This window comes from Oryctolagus cuniculus, chromosome 6 (genome assembly GCF_964237555.1).
Source record: "Oryctolagus cuniculus chromosome 6, mOryCun1.1, whole genome shotgun sequence".
NCBI lineage: Eukaryota > Metazoa > Chordata > Mammalia > Lagomorpha > Leporidae > Oryctolagus > Oryctolagus cuniculus.
Window position 1 is genome coordinate 31,159,803 of NC_091437.1, and position 13,985 is coordinate 31,173,787.

Sequence of the window (13,985 nt, forward strand, 5' to 3'; positions counted from 1 at the left end):
TGTAATACGCCCACCAAAAGGGGAACCCCTGAGGGGCTGCGGGTTCTGAGAATTAAAAATCTTTTCACACTATTTCAGAGCTATTCATTAGGAAGAAAAACGGGAGGTAGGAGCAAAACTCTTGTAAAAATATGAAATTCATTAAGTGATGGTGCAATCTTTTCCTCATGTCATAATTATTTGACCTAAAATGTATTTTAAGTGACCAAGAAGTAACACATCTCTTTTCCTTGCTTAAATGCCTGTTATTCCCACAACTAAAATAACTTCCCTACCCTGGTGGCCAAGAGATCCTGATGCTGCCAGGAAAATAATTGTCCTGTACATCATTCAAGAACTCTCTGAAAAAAAAAAGCCCATGTGAAATCATTCAGCAGGCTGAACAGCAAAAAATGTCAGCCTTGGAGAATTTAATCAAGAAGGTATTTCCTCCTGCAAGACTTTCGACAGCCAGCACACGGCAATGCACCCGGACACATGTGTACTGCATGTGTCTTCTGTGCACACGGTGACACATCAACACAGGTCCTAGAGGCCTTTCTGTTGCTCTGCAGACAAGCGAATGATCAGTCCTTGAATGGGCAAGAGCTAGGGTTCAATCAGGCAAGTAGGGGCTACTACTACTCCTTGGAGAGAACAAGCGAACATACAAAGAACACACGTCTCGCTTTTCTAGGAACGGAAGGTAAGCAGGACTCTAAGTTATTTTACAGTCTCTAAAGAGGACAGACACCCCTCACCCACAGCCTGGACATCTCCATCTGAGCACAGAGATCCTGGCTGGATCCACTCAGGTATGCAGAGATCCACACCTGTGGTCACGTCCATGTCCACAGACCTCGGGGCCTGCATGCACTCTCGCCTGGCGTGCTTGCAGCTTCTTTCACCAGGTATCAAAGAGCACAGTTACTGACCCTGGAACAAGTCATCACTTAACCCCGAATTGGACACGTTTTTTATTATATTAACAATCAGCAAAACACTACAAAACCACTGAGACAGAGGTAAAGTTAAGAAAACAGTTGAGTTTCAATAGTTATCATAATGTTCCATGCTCTGTAAAACTCAGCTTCAGGAGCAAGCTTTTGACTCACCAAGATCAATTTTCTAGACATTTCTGTAATTTTGATACTCTGTGAAATTAAATACCTCATAGTCGGCTGGTATAAAAACCTATACAAAGCCAAACAAGAAAAAACAATTCAAAACTTGATTTTTTAAGGAATAGTGCTTTAGCAAAGAGACACTAGGGGAAATAAACAAAAGCATGGCACAATGCATGCATTTGAGAGAATGAAAGGAGAGGATGGAACTGAAAGATGTAAATTAGACTGTTCTAAGTGTTCAGAAACACCACCCTGTGATAAGACAAAGTGCTTTGTTCTCTGCCCACAGCCACCATCCTCTTTTGACGGAATGAGAACTTAAGGATTGCAACTAGTGTCCCTTTTTTTTTTTTTTTGCCATTTGCTTTTCAGAAGTCAGCTTAAAAATATAACTAGTTCAATTTTAAGATTCTCTGCTTAAAATCCTTAATGATGTTGTGGTGCAGCAGGTTAAACCACCACCTGTGATGCCAGCATCCTATTTGGGCACCCAGTTGAGTTCTGGTTGCTACACCTCTGATCCAGCTCCCTGCTGATAGGCACGGGGAAGCAATGGAGGATGGTCCAAGTGCTGTTGACCTGCCTCCAACGTGGCAGACCCTGACAGGGTGCTAGGCTCTTGGCTCCGGTGTGACCCAGCCCTGGCCATTGCACCCATCTGGGCGGGGGTAGGGGTGGGGGTGGGGGAAGTGAACTAGTGGATGAAAGATTCTCTCTCTTTTTCTATCTCCCTCTAACTCTGCCTTTCAAATAAAATAAATCCATCTTATAAACCCTCCTTCATGGCTTCACATTGTTCTTAGGATAATGATTCAGATTCTTTGGCCTCTAAGAAATGACCTGACGCTTTTCCACCCTTCAAGTTCATTGCAAACCACTCTGGACCATACTCAGTATGTCCCAGTCACACAGGTCTCTTGTTCCTGCTTGGAATCATCAGACTGCATCCTTCTGTAGTTTACTGCTTAATGTTCCTCTTCCCACTGCCCAGAGTGACCTTTCCTTGGCTCTCAGCATGGTGTCTAATCCTTCAAACCTAGTGCAACATCACCTTCCCAAACGAGGCTCTCTGAGCACCTTAATGTAAGCAGTATCCTCTGCCCCACCTTTCCCTCTGTTACCCCACGGCGTGGCTTACCTCCCTGACTCTTACCAAGGTCTGAAGTTATTACGTCTAAGTTCACTTGTCCGTGGGCTATCTCTGCTGCAATGAGGAGAGGGTTTTGAAGTGACCCCTGACTTGCTCATTCACTTCTGGGTGCTGTGTGCCCAAACAGCACCTCACTTTGCTTTCTGTGGTATCTATAGCAACTGACTGGAGCAGGGCAGGAGTGGAGTAGGAAGAACATTGAAGACACTGTTCCATATGGGGCCTCCAACCAAAGTGGGGTCCACAGGGTGGAGAAATGTGAATGGATGAGGATGATCTTGAGGAGCTAGAATCAGCGAGACCTGATAATTATGTAGGAGGGATTTTAGGGTTGGGATTATGTTTCCCTCTTCATGGTGCTTCTCTCAACAGGTTCCATCTCCTCCAAGTTTGTAACTATGATGGATAATTTTAGTATTCAGGGAAAGAAACTGACCACAGATGATTGGTCCATTTCTGGTTTCTCAAGGTAGTCCTGGGCCATTCTCCCAGAATAATCATTAATACTACCCCATCTCTCTCTCCAGAGTGTCTTGGCTTAGATGATAAATCACATGCTCAGCTCTGGCACTTAAGGAAGTCAGTTGCCCCTAAAATTGCTTAGTATGAACTCTACCCAAAAGGAGCGCCCAGTGTTGAATGGCATCCAAACCAGTAAAACCTAGCCTCCAGGAATGCATAAATGCCAGGTGAGTAGAGACAGTGGGCAATGCTCCAGGTAGGCAGAGTCTGTCTGTGAGGCTGGCTGTGTATGCCTGAGCTGAAGTCACTAGGAGGGAAAGGAAGTGGGTGATCCCAATCCCTCCTGCAGGCCACTTTCATCACGGAGAGTCACCAAGTTCCAATCTTCCTCATCATTAATGAGGTGACAAAATTACTACCATTCGATGGAAGAAGTGTCAAACAGGTAGTGCTCCTGCTTTGTTAAGACATACATGTCACTAATGGGGGCTGCACAAAAGACACTGCTGCTAATCATGACAACATCTCATGGGATAGGGAGTCTCAAAGAGGCTGAAAGATGCATGACTTGACTTGATGTTGTATGTGAGAACCTGGTGCTGGAGACAGGGCAGGTTGTAGAGGGACAGAGGGATAGCTTGCCTTGATAACTGGGAAAGGAATGGAGAGCCACAGCCAAAGCATCTCTTATTTACCCACAACTCCTAGGCTTTGCAGAAATTCCAAGCTTGGAAAAAAAGGGATGGCTTTGTTAGTGATATTAATTTTAACACAGAGTAGTTCAATAGGGTCTTAGAGATCAACATGAACCTCCATGTTTCTTAATTCTTAATCTGAATTTTCAATGGGCCATTGGAAGCAAATGGGTACGGCAATTCCTGTACCTCTCCAAGCTCTTACTTTTTATTCAAAAAGTGACTGTAATCCTCCAAATTAATGGTTGCATTCATGGGTCACACCTCTGTGAAGCATATTAAAAAAAATTCCAGCAATGTTAAAAGAGATGATCTTCTGAAATTACATAACGGATACTAACTATGACATTTCCTTGACATAAAAGATGAGGTGCTATGACTGATGCTCAAACAGTGCCAGGTTTTAACCAATGATGCACTGTTCTGAGTGAGAAAATGCTTTGTTTATACACAATGCTCAAAATTCTAGCTTGTCGACTGTTTCAGAGTTAGCTTCCTATAAAATGTGACTAAGATACTGTTTTCTCTGTCTGTGGGCCACCGGCCACCACCCAGGAAGAAGTTGGCATGGAATAAAAACTTCAGCTCTATTATAGAAAATGTAAGAGTGTTTTCAAAGTACTCTCTCTACAAAAGGTCCTAACTTGATTCAGTCAGAAGCAGAAAATCTGAATGATAACTAGGAACTTAAAAAATTCCCAGCTCTGGCCGGCGCCGCGGCTCACTAGGCTAATCCTCCGCCTAGCGGCGCCGGCACACCGGGTTCTAGTCCCGGTTGGGGCGCCGGATTCTGTCCCGGTTGCCCCTCTTCCAGGCCAGCTCTCTGCTGTGGCCAGGGAGTGCAGTGGAGGATGGCCCAGGTGCTTGGGCCCTGCACCCCATGGGAGACCAGGAGAAGCACCTGGCTCCTGCCTTCGGATCAGCGTGGTATGCCGGCCGCAGCATGCCGGCCGCGGTGGCCATTGGAGGGTGAACCAACGGCAAAGGAAGACCTTTCTCTCTGTCTCTCTCTCTCTCACTGTCCACTCTGCCTGTCAAAAAAAAAAAAAAAAATTCCCAGCTCTACAATTCATAGATGCAGCCTTAGTCATTGAAAAATGCAGCTACATAAGTAAGTCTCAAATGCTGGAAACTTGCAGAACTTTTTATATTAAAAACAAACATAGGAGCCAGCATGGTGGTGTAGCGGTAAAAGCAGTCACCTGTAGTACAGGCATCCCATAATGGCATCAGTTCAAGTCCCAGCTGCTCCACTTCCAATCCACCTCTCTGCTATGGACTGAGAAAGCAGTAGAAGATGGCCCAAAGCCCTGGGCCCCTGCACCCGTATGGGAGACCCAGAAGAAGCTCCTGGCTCCTGGATTTGGATCAGCACAGCTCCAGCTGTTGGGGCCAACTGGGGAGTGAACCACCGGATGGAAGATCTCTCTCTCTCTCTCTCTCTGCCTCTCCTTCTCTCTGTGTAACTCTTTCAAATAAATAAATAAATCTTTAGGAAAAAAAAAGCAAACATAAATGTGTTTGCATTTATGAAGAAAGCAAAAGGAAAATGAGGCTAAAATAAATTGAAAGGGCTCCCAGGTTTTTATTTTTAAACTTTCTATTTTACAAATTAATTAATTTAATTGGAAAGGCAGAGAAAGAGAGAGAGAGAATGAGAACAAATCTTCCGTTCCTGGTTCACTCCTCCAATGTCTTCAATAGCCAGGAGCACAGAACTCAGTCTGGGTCTCTAATACAGGTGGCAGGGAACCACATACTTGAGTCACCATCAAGTGCTTCCTGGGGTGTACATGGGGAGTGAAAGCTGGGACTTGAACCCAGGTACTTGAATTGTGGATGTTCCAAGCAGTAGCTTAACAAGTGTGCCAAATGCCTGCTGCGTCCCAGCTGTTTAAAACCAATAAAAATATTGCATTGTTGGGAAGATTTACCAACGTGTCACTGGAAAAAGTGGTACTGACATTTGCTGCTGTTTCTTTCTCCTTGCATTTTTTGTCCCCCTTAAATGAAAACTCACAGCAAAACAAAGCCTCTGGCTGGGCTATGAGGCGCACTATTCATTTACCCCCTGGCCTGATTAGTCAGAACGTCTTTCAAAAGATTAGTTTTCAATTTGCACCACCGCCAGAGAGAGAGAGGCCTCCAAATTAATGGCTGCATCGATTGTTTATATCTGAGAAGTACATTAAAAAATTTCAGCGACTCTCAAAGAAATGCTGATCTTCTGAAAAGATTTAATTTTTTTTTTTTTAATGAGCACTTTGGAAACTTGCCAAAAGTGTGTTTAAAACTCTGCTTGCCAGTTTGGCTGTGTAAAGGCTTTCAGTGGTTAGAGTTCTACCATGTCTTGGTGCACAAACTTCTACCTTGGATTCTGGGATCCTTGGGCCCATCAGTGGAGATCTCAGTAGAACTGTGATTGTGTTTAGAAGCCTGGCTTTCCCTCAATAAGAAGTACTGGGCCCAGTCCCTTGCCCAAGCACCCTTGCTGGGTGGTTTCCCCTCTGTGTCTCTGTTTTTGGAAGCTATGCTAAAAATCCGAGAGAAAGGGTTTCCACAAAGCATTGGTCTCTTTGGTTGGCACAGCTGAGATGGGAATTTGTGCAAAGCTTTTGTTGAGGTAGTTTCTCTTTGGTCTCTGCCAATGATGTCCTGGTGCTGTGTCTCGCATAGAGGGAGGTAACAACAGATGAGATGGTGCTGGTCTCACCCTACATGTACTCTACAGAGCAATATGCATTTTCAGTAGGGTAAGGAGCACGTGGGAATAGCTTGCTTGCATCACCTCAGTCTCCCATCTGAAACTGGCTGATCCAGTGATGGAATGGCTGATGCGTGAGGAACATGCACAAAAGCACAGCTCACTGAGAATTAATAAAGATCAGTGCTTAGGGATGAGAGGTAGAATCACTTTGTTCTATGTTTTTATTGAGGTTTTATGATTATGGATTATGCCATGGGAAATAATGCTTTATTAGATACTAAAGTAGTTTACAATGAAGTGATACTGGTTGCTTATTTTCGCCATTCCAATTTTTTTTCCTAAACCTTCTTTTGTGTGTCTGCACCTGGATGTCATATTGCCTCTCAAGGGTTCAAATGCATCTTTGTAAAGACTTTGACCAAGGTCAGCATCTGAAAGAGGCATGAGACTCAATGATACCTCAATCCTATGAGGTCTGAAGATGGTCAGAGAGAGCTTATGGAGCTATAAACTGGTGAAGCCGGGGTCGGAGTGAGCCCCTGGGACTTGGTGTCAGCATGTGGAGCCCAGCACATACGCCTGTATTACTGGACTAGGACCAGTTGCTTCACACAACCACAAAGCGAAGGACCAGACACCGTGCAGTGGGAGCTGCAGTCATCACCTACAAAACCCACAGCCACTAACACTGATGGCACGCTCTCTATGAATTTCAACAGGGCGCATCCCATTCTCTCCCTGCCCAAAACCATGGAACTGGCTTTTCACAATTGATGTTATTCCTACAACTACTGATTTGACCTTGCAACATTAATACTCATAGGGACTTGCTCTCTTCCTTCCAAACACAACAGAAAATTCTGATACTTGTCGCACCAAAGTCTTTTATTAGCTACACCAATTTGATTGATCTGCTGTTATAATCTGCTGGATTCTACACAGAAGTCACCTTCCATTTTGGTTCATCACTTAGCTTTGGGGTTTGTTCTCCCCTTTATCTAATACGTCCTGTACTTCATTGGATGGTGTGGCTCAGGTCCTTTCAAAATCTCAAAAACAGAGGCCGGCATTGTGGTATAATGTGTTAAGCCTCTGCTTGCAATGCCGGCATCCCATATAGGGGCCGGTTCAAGTCTTGGCTGCTCCACTTCTGATCCAGCTCCCTGCTGATGCATCTGGGGAAGCAGTGGAAGATAGCCCATGTCCTTGCACCCCTGCATCCATGTGGGAAACTGGAATGAAGATTCTGGCTCCTGGCTTTGACCTGGCTGTTTCAACCATTTGTAGAGTGAACCAGGGGAATGGAAGGTCTCTCTATATCTTTCTCTCTCTCTCCCTCTCTCTGTAACTCTGTCTTTCAAATATATTAAATAAACATCTTAGAAAAATATTTCTTTTTTTTTTTTTGGACAGGCAGAATGGACAGTGAGAGAGAGAGACAGACAGAGAGAAAGGTCTTCTTTTGCCATTGGTTCACCCTCCAATGGCCGCCGTGGCCGGCGCGCTGCGGCCGGTGCACCACACTGATCCAATGGCAGGAGCCAGGTACTTCTCCTGGTCTCCCATGGGGTGCAGGGCCCAAGTACTCGGGCCATCCTCCACTGCACCCCCTGGCCACAGCAGAGAGCTGGCCTGGAAGAGGGGCAACCGGGACAGAATCCAGTGCCCCAACCGGGACTAGAACCCAGTGTGCCGGCGCCGCAAGGTGGAGGATTAGCCTAGTGAGCCATGGCGCCGGCCAGAAAAATATTTCAAGAACAAACTCTCATGTGAAGCCTTCCTGGAATCATTGATTCCATAGCTCAAGTCAGAAACCATAGTCCCTGGTTCACTTTCCTGGAAAACACAGTCTAAAAATAATGTGATTTGATGAACAAATCCTGTTTTACTCAAAGTCCTTAATCAATACGTGAGTTGCACAGAAGTCCATCAAGCTGGGTTAGGGGTGAAGGAGGGGGTTACATGAGCAGTTTGCCTTTACAGAAAGAGCGCTTCCTTGCCAGCTCTGTCTAGAATTACCGGTGCATGGTAATGATAAAAAGTTGACCAACTTGGAGTTGGTTTTAATATTGCCTTTAAATCCTTCATAGCAAACTCCCTTATTAAATGCCACCACCGGCAGACCACTCTCACCTCATCCACTCTGGCACATTAAAGTTCTCATCAGACCACCAACGACCAAATGCTGTTCGCAAATAAAGCAGTTCTGGAAGATACTTCTCACCGCACTACATATTTCGCCTGACACAGTCAAAGATTTCAAAGATTATAGGAACAACAGCCAACCATTCTGTGTGCTCAATTAATTGAAGGTATTTTTATGTGGCCTTAAAATTGTAAAAGGCACTTGCATTGGTCTTCATGCCCTAGCATGTTCCTTCTGTGTTAACACAAATGAGCCAGACATGAACCACTTTTCTAACAGTCTGTATAATTTTCTACTTCTTAATTTCTTAGGTTTGTCTTTGCTATATGCAGCTGAATCTCTTTTAAGAGTTCCCCTCATTTGAGTAAAACTATTAACTATTTACAACCAATCACCAAGTCATGTGAAAATACCCTTCTTTCTTTGGGGCTTTCCTGTGACACAAGGCTCCCTGCATACAAAGTCATGTCCAATAACTTGCTATGTTTTCTCTCGAAACACTGTCAAGAACTCTCTCAATGTCCTTATCCCCAGTATTCTTGTTAGGGAAGTATGAAGAACTTGAAAGCATGTGTGGAGATGGGTGTATGGGAGGGCTCTGCAGCCAGACCTAGAATCATACCCGCATTCGTATTCACACTCATTGCTAGAGCGTGGTTACATGCCACATCCAGCAGCCAGGGAGGCAGCCACATGTCAACAGGCAGAAGAGGCAACGCATGTGAGAGACCAGCTGGCGGTCTCTTCTGTGCCTCAAGGTGCTAAGAGGCCAGATGCGCTGAGTCTTGTTACTGCTGAAAACCTTGTGCTTGATTCAGCATCACATACACTGTACATTCTTAGTGAGCACTGACGGTATAGTGTACATTTTAGGAACAATACAGGAATATTAAGCCTGAAGTCAACATGGAAGACTTCAAGCAAGTCTTATCTTATCTAGATGGGCCCACCTGCTGAAAACCTGAGAGCCAGTACATCCCATGCAAGCTGATGACTTTCATTTTGTCCAGATTTCTAAATGAAGATCGATTCATTGCAATTCATGCAAAAACTGTTGCACTTTCTGTTAAATTTCTAAATCATCAGTTTATACAAACATATGCATATATATTTGATTACAGAAGTGATTTGCATGCATATGAACAGAAAAAAATTAATGATTTGTATGGTTTTCAGAGACCAGAGAGAGGACAGGTAAACACACTTATAATGAGCAGAGTTTAATTCAAGATCATAATACAAACAACTCTAATAAAAGGGAGCAAATATTCTGTTTTGAACCTCCCTTGAAGGTCCTTAGTATTGCATGACACCCAGCAAACCTAGCAACCAGTTTATAAGCCCTCAGGAATCAATCACTGCTAGGCAGTAGCACATTGTATTCTAATTCCAAGCATTTCTCCTTATCCCAGAATGCAACACCACTGTAGACGCTCTGGAGATGTGCTTAATTCTTTCAGGTACAATATGAGAACAGTGATGACTAATGGGCTGCATTCTTAAGATCACAAGAGAACAACTGTATATTAACAAGCAAAAAACCATAATTATCCCCAAATAATAGGCACTAGTGGACCAGGATACAGCAGAGATTGCGCCTGCACCAGAGAAACTGATGCACTCATTGCCCCTGCACGCTTAGACAATGATGAAGTGACAGGACCATTTTATTCGGACAGTTCTGCTTTCCCCCTTGATGATGGACAGCTGATGTTGTATGAAGGGCTATATATTTGTCCTGCTACATCAAATCACGTTTAAACTGGGTATTTCTGAACCATTTAACCTGATTCTACAGAATAAAATCTCTGTAATGGACAAGCACTGAAAACCAAGGCAATGAATGAATGATCACAATGGCCGTAAACTTACTGTCAGAAGTGGTGCGGATTCTCTTCAAAGGCAGTCTGAGTTGATTGTGTCTCCTCTATGGTCATGGCGTCTCGATCGCCGAATTCGTGCTTACTGCTGCTGGCAACCACTTATTGGACATGAATTAATTTAATACCTATAAATGGGGGGAATATAAGGCAAGAAGTGAGCAGTACTCAGACTCATAGCCTAGTTGGTAGCTCCAATTAACAATGTGAAGTCAGTGGTTCTCAAACTTTAGGGAACAACAGAATCACTGCATGGTTTCTTAACACACCAGTGGCCAGGCTCTCTTCCCAGAGTGTCTAATTCTGAGAATTGGAGTCCGAGAAGCTGCAGTGCTAACAAGCTCTAACAGCGTCAGGTGGTGCCGATGCAGTCGGCTGAGGGGCCACACTTTAACAAATGCTTTTAAACGAATAATCCAAACTCCAGCTGAAGATCATCTATTTGCCCGGATATACAGAATAATTTATTTTTGCACTAAAAAGGTTGAAAATGTTACCCAAAACATGCAGTTTCATGTTGGTCCCTGTCATATCTACATCTCTTTAAAATATCGTTCCCCCTTTTGCCATCTGACAAAATGAGCCAAAAGCTACCTTACCCCTTCCTATGCCCTAACACCAAGCCTTACTGGAAGCTATACCAAAATAATCAGTCTTCAGAATCTTTTTCAAGTCTCATTATATTTAAGAGGAGAAATACAAGTTTTCTCTCTAGCACCATGTCCTCATCGAGTGTACAGGAAACCCAACAGTTTGCCATTTATCCCAGTTTAAGTCACAGGAATGAGATCATCAGCCTTTTCTCTTGCATCTTTTCAATTTCCTTTTTTTTTTTTTCTTTTTGACAGGCAGAGTGGACAGTGAGAGGGAGAGACAGAGAGAAAGGTCTTCCTTTGCCGTTGGTTCACCCTCCAATGGCCGCCGCGGCCGGCATGCTGCGGCCGGCACACCACGCTGATCCGAAGGCAGGAGCCAGGTGCTTCTCCTGGTCTCCCATGGGGTGCAGGGCCCAAGCACTTGGCCATCCTCCACTGCACTCCTGGGCCACAGCAGAGAGCTGGCCTGGAAGAGGGGCAACCAGGACAGAATCCGGCGCCCCGACCGGGACTAGAACCTGGTGTGCCGGCGCTGCAAGGCGGAGGATTAGCCTAGTGAGCCGCGGCGCCGGCCAGCAATTTCCTTCTCATCTTGGTCTAATACCAGTAAGCAGTGGGCACGCCGACCTCCAGTGACTACCAAACCCAAATGTGAAGCTGTGGTTATGTGCTGGAAGGCTCCTACAGATAGTCTCTCTGGGGTGAAACTTGGCTGCAGTTGTGTTTTGTTCGGCTGGCACAATGTTTCAGTAAGAACTGCATTCAAGGGCCCTTAACAGCTGATTCCATTCATTTACAAGACTTGTACCTCATAAACCCTCTCCTTTAACAAACAGAAAAACCAAGACTCCAGTCAACAAAGTGCCAGAGCAGGACAACAATGCACGGCCCAAGGATGGTTCTTTATACTTTTTTTTCTCACTGCTTCTACCACCTTTGGGCCCTCTCATGGTGTCCACGTAGACATGGACGTGACTAACCATATCAACTTTCTCTTTGTGTCATCATAAGGATACAAGCATCACAGTCATGCACATTAGCCCTCGGGTGTGATCCATACCTTCTCCTCACGGCACCTTCCTCTGCAGGGTTCTGAAACATGCTGAGACGTTCCCTCCCATGTTTAGGTTTGTGCAGGAGAAAAATGTTATGTAAACAAGTCCAAGGTAAAAAATTAACTTGAGATTTAGCACTGGAGTCAGAAATAGGAATATGATAGGCTTTTCCGGAAGGCCTTCTTTAAAAACAAAACAAGGGGCCAGCGCTGTGGCCTACGAGGCTAAGCCTCCACCTGCGGCAGCGGCTTCCCATATGGACGCCGGTTCCCGTCCCCGCTGCTCTGCTTCTGATCCAGCTCTCTACTTGTGGTCTGAGGAAGCAGAGGAAGACGGCCCAAGTGCGTGGATCCCTGCACCCAAGTGGGAGACCCGGAAGAAGCTCCTGGCTCCTGGCTTCTGATTGGCCCAGCTCAGCAGTGTGGCCATCTGGGAAGTGAATCAGTGGATGGAAGACCTTTCTGTCCCTCTCCCTCTTTCTGTCTGGAACTCTAACTCTCCAATCAATAAATAATAAAATTTTAAAAGAGATGTCAAATAAAAGCCACGGCACACTCTGGGTCCTCTACTCATTGTAGAATGTAATACGAGCCGGCGCCGCGGCTCACTGGGCTAATCCTCCGCCTTGCGGCGCCGGCACACCGGGTTCTAGTCCCGGTCAGGGCGCCGGATTCTGTCCCGGTTGCCCCTCTTCCAGGCCAGCTCTCTGCTGTGGCCAGGGAGTGCAGTGGAGGATGGCCCAGGTGCTTGGGCCCTGCACCCCATGGGAGACCAGGAAAAGCACCTGGCTCCTGCCATCGGATCAGCGCGGTGCGCCGGCCGCAGTGCGCCGGCCATGGCGGCCATTGGAGGGTGAACCAACGGCAAAGGAAGACCTTTCTCTCTGTCTCTCTCACTGCCCACTCTGCCTGTCAAAAAAAATATGTAATACGAGAGTCACAGGGGCCAAAGTTTCTCATGGCCCTCCTTAAAGTCACTGCCTCTGCGATTCCCCAAATCCCTGTCATCAGCACGTGAACATTCACCTGCTCCAATCTGACTTCCTTGTTCTAACACTTAACTGCCTAGCAACAGAACCAAAAGCAATGTTTCCCCCAAATGAAGCCTACGTAACAATCATCTGGAGGCCTCACTGCTGGTACAGCATCACTGACCCCAGCTGCAAGGATTTCTGGACGCTGTTAGTTAATCAGCACCTGTAGGTGATTTCTGATGCTAGTGATACCTCAGAAACACTTGGATTTATTTCTTATGATTTAGAGCAGTGCTTCTCAAAGTTCGTGCGTGTGTCTGCACATCTTTGATAAAATGTGGATTCTGCTTGCGTAGCTATGGGGTGAGGTCTGAGATTCTTCAGAATTCCTGGAATATTCTTGGCCATGAGCTGCTCCTTGAGTAACCAGCATGATGTGCCAGTCAGCCTTCGTAGGCCAAAATTTGGCTGTGTATTTCACGGATTGTGAGTCTGGACAAATGACTTCACCTACTCAAAAGGCTTCCATAGCCTTGGAAACTCATGACTGGAGCATAGGGAGATTACTGATGCCATAAACAGGAGTGTCAATTTGTTAAGTCAACAACAGGAGTCACTGTGCACTTACTCCTCTCTGCCCTTAATGTGCTGTACATTTTTGATTTAATGCTATAACGAGTACTCAAACAGTATTTTTCACTTTGTGTTTCTATGTGGGTGCAAACTGTTGAAATCTTTACTTATTGTATACTAAACTGATCTTCTGTATATAAAGAAAATTGAAAATGAATCTTGATAAGAATGGAAGGGGAGAGAGAGCGGGAAAGGCGAGGGTTGCGGGTGGGAGGGAAATCATGGGGGGGGGGGAGCCAATGTAATCCATAAGCTCTACTTTGGAAATCTATATTCATTAAATAAAAGTTAAAAAAAAAACAAAAACAAATGACCTCACCTGTCAGTGCCTTCAATGTGGCACACGTAAATGGAGACTTTGGTAGGAAGAGGAGAGAGAATACCAACTTTTCGAGTTGTGTCCCATGCTGACACATTATCAACTCCTTAAAGAAAAATCACATCTTTCTTGATAAACGAAACTATGGAACTTCCTCCTTCAAACATCTATAATCACAGGCTCCCTCAGATTCAGTAAAACCGCTTCTGCTCTAGGTTGGCTGAGAGGGACTAGCAGGCTGCACGCAAGCATCATAGCCAAGG

At 45.2% G+C, this 13,985-nt stretch overlaps 1 long non-coding RNA gene across 3 annotated transcripts in view; it reads right to left on the reverse strand.

Moving 5' to 3' along the window:
* The window catches only part of LOC103347907 (uncharacterized), a 51,789-nt gene that overhangs the window by 3,761 nt on the left and 34,043 nt on the right, over positions 1-13,985 (reverse strand). For 2 of the 3 annotated variants that reach the window (XR_011389785.1, XR_007918496.2), the window contains exon 2: positions 10,139-10,274. This is a non-coding gene — a long non-coding RNA (uncharacterized lncRNA). Of the gene's footprint in view, positions 1-10,138; positions 10,275-11,802; positions 13,297-13,985 lie in introns of those variants that run through there. The other variant, XR_007918495.2, reaches the window with a different exon arrangement.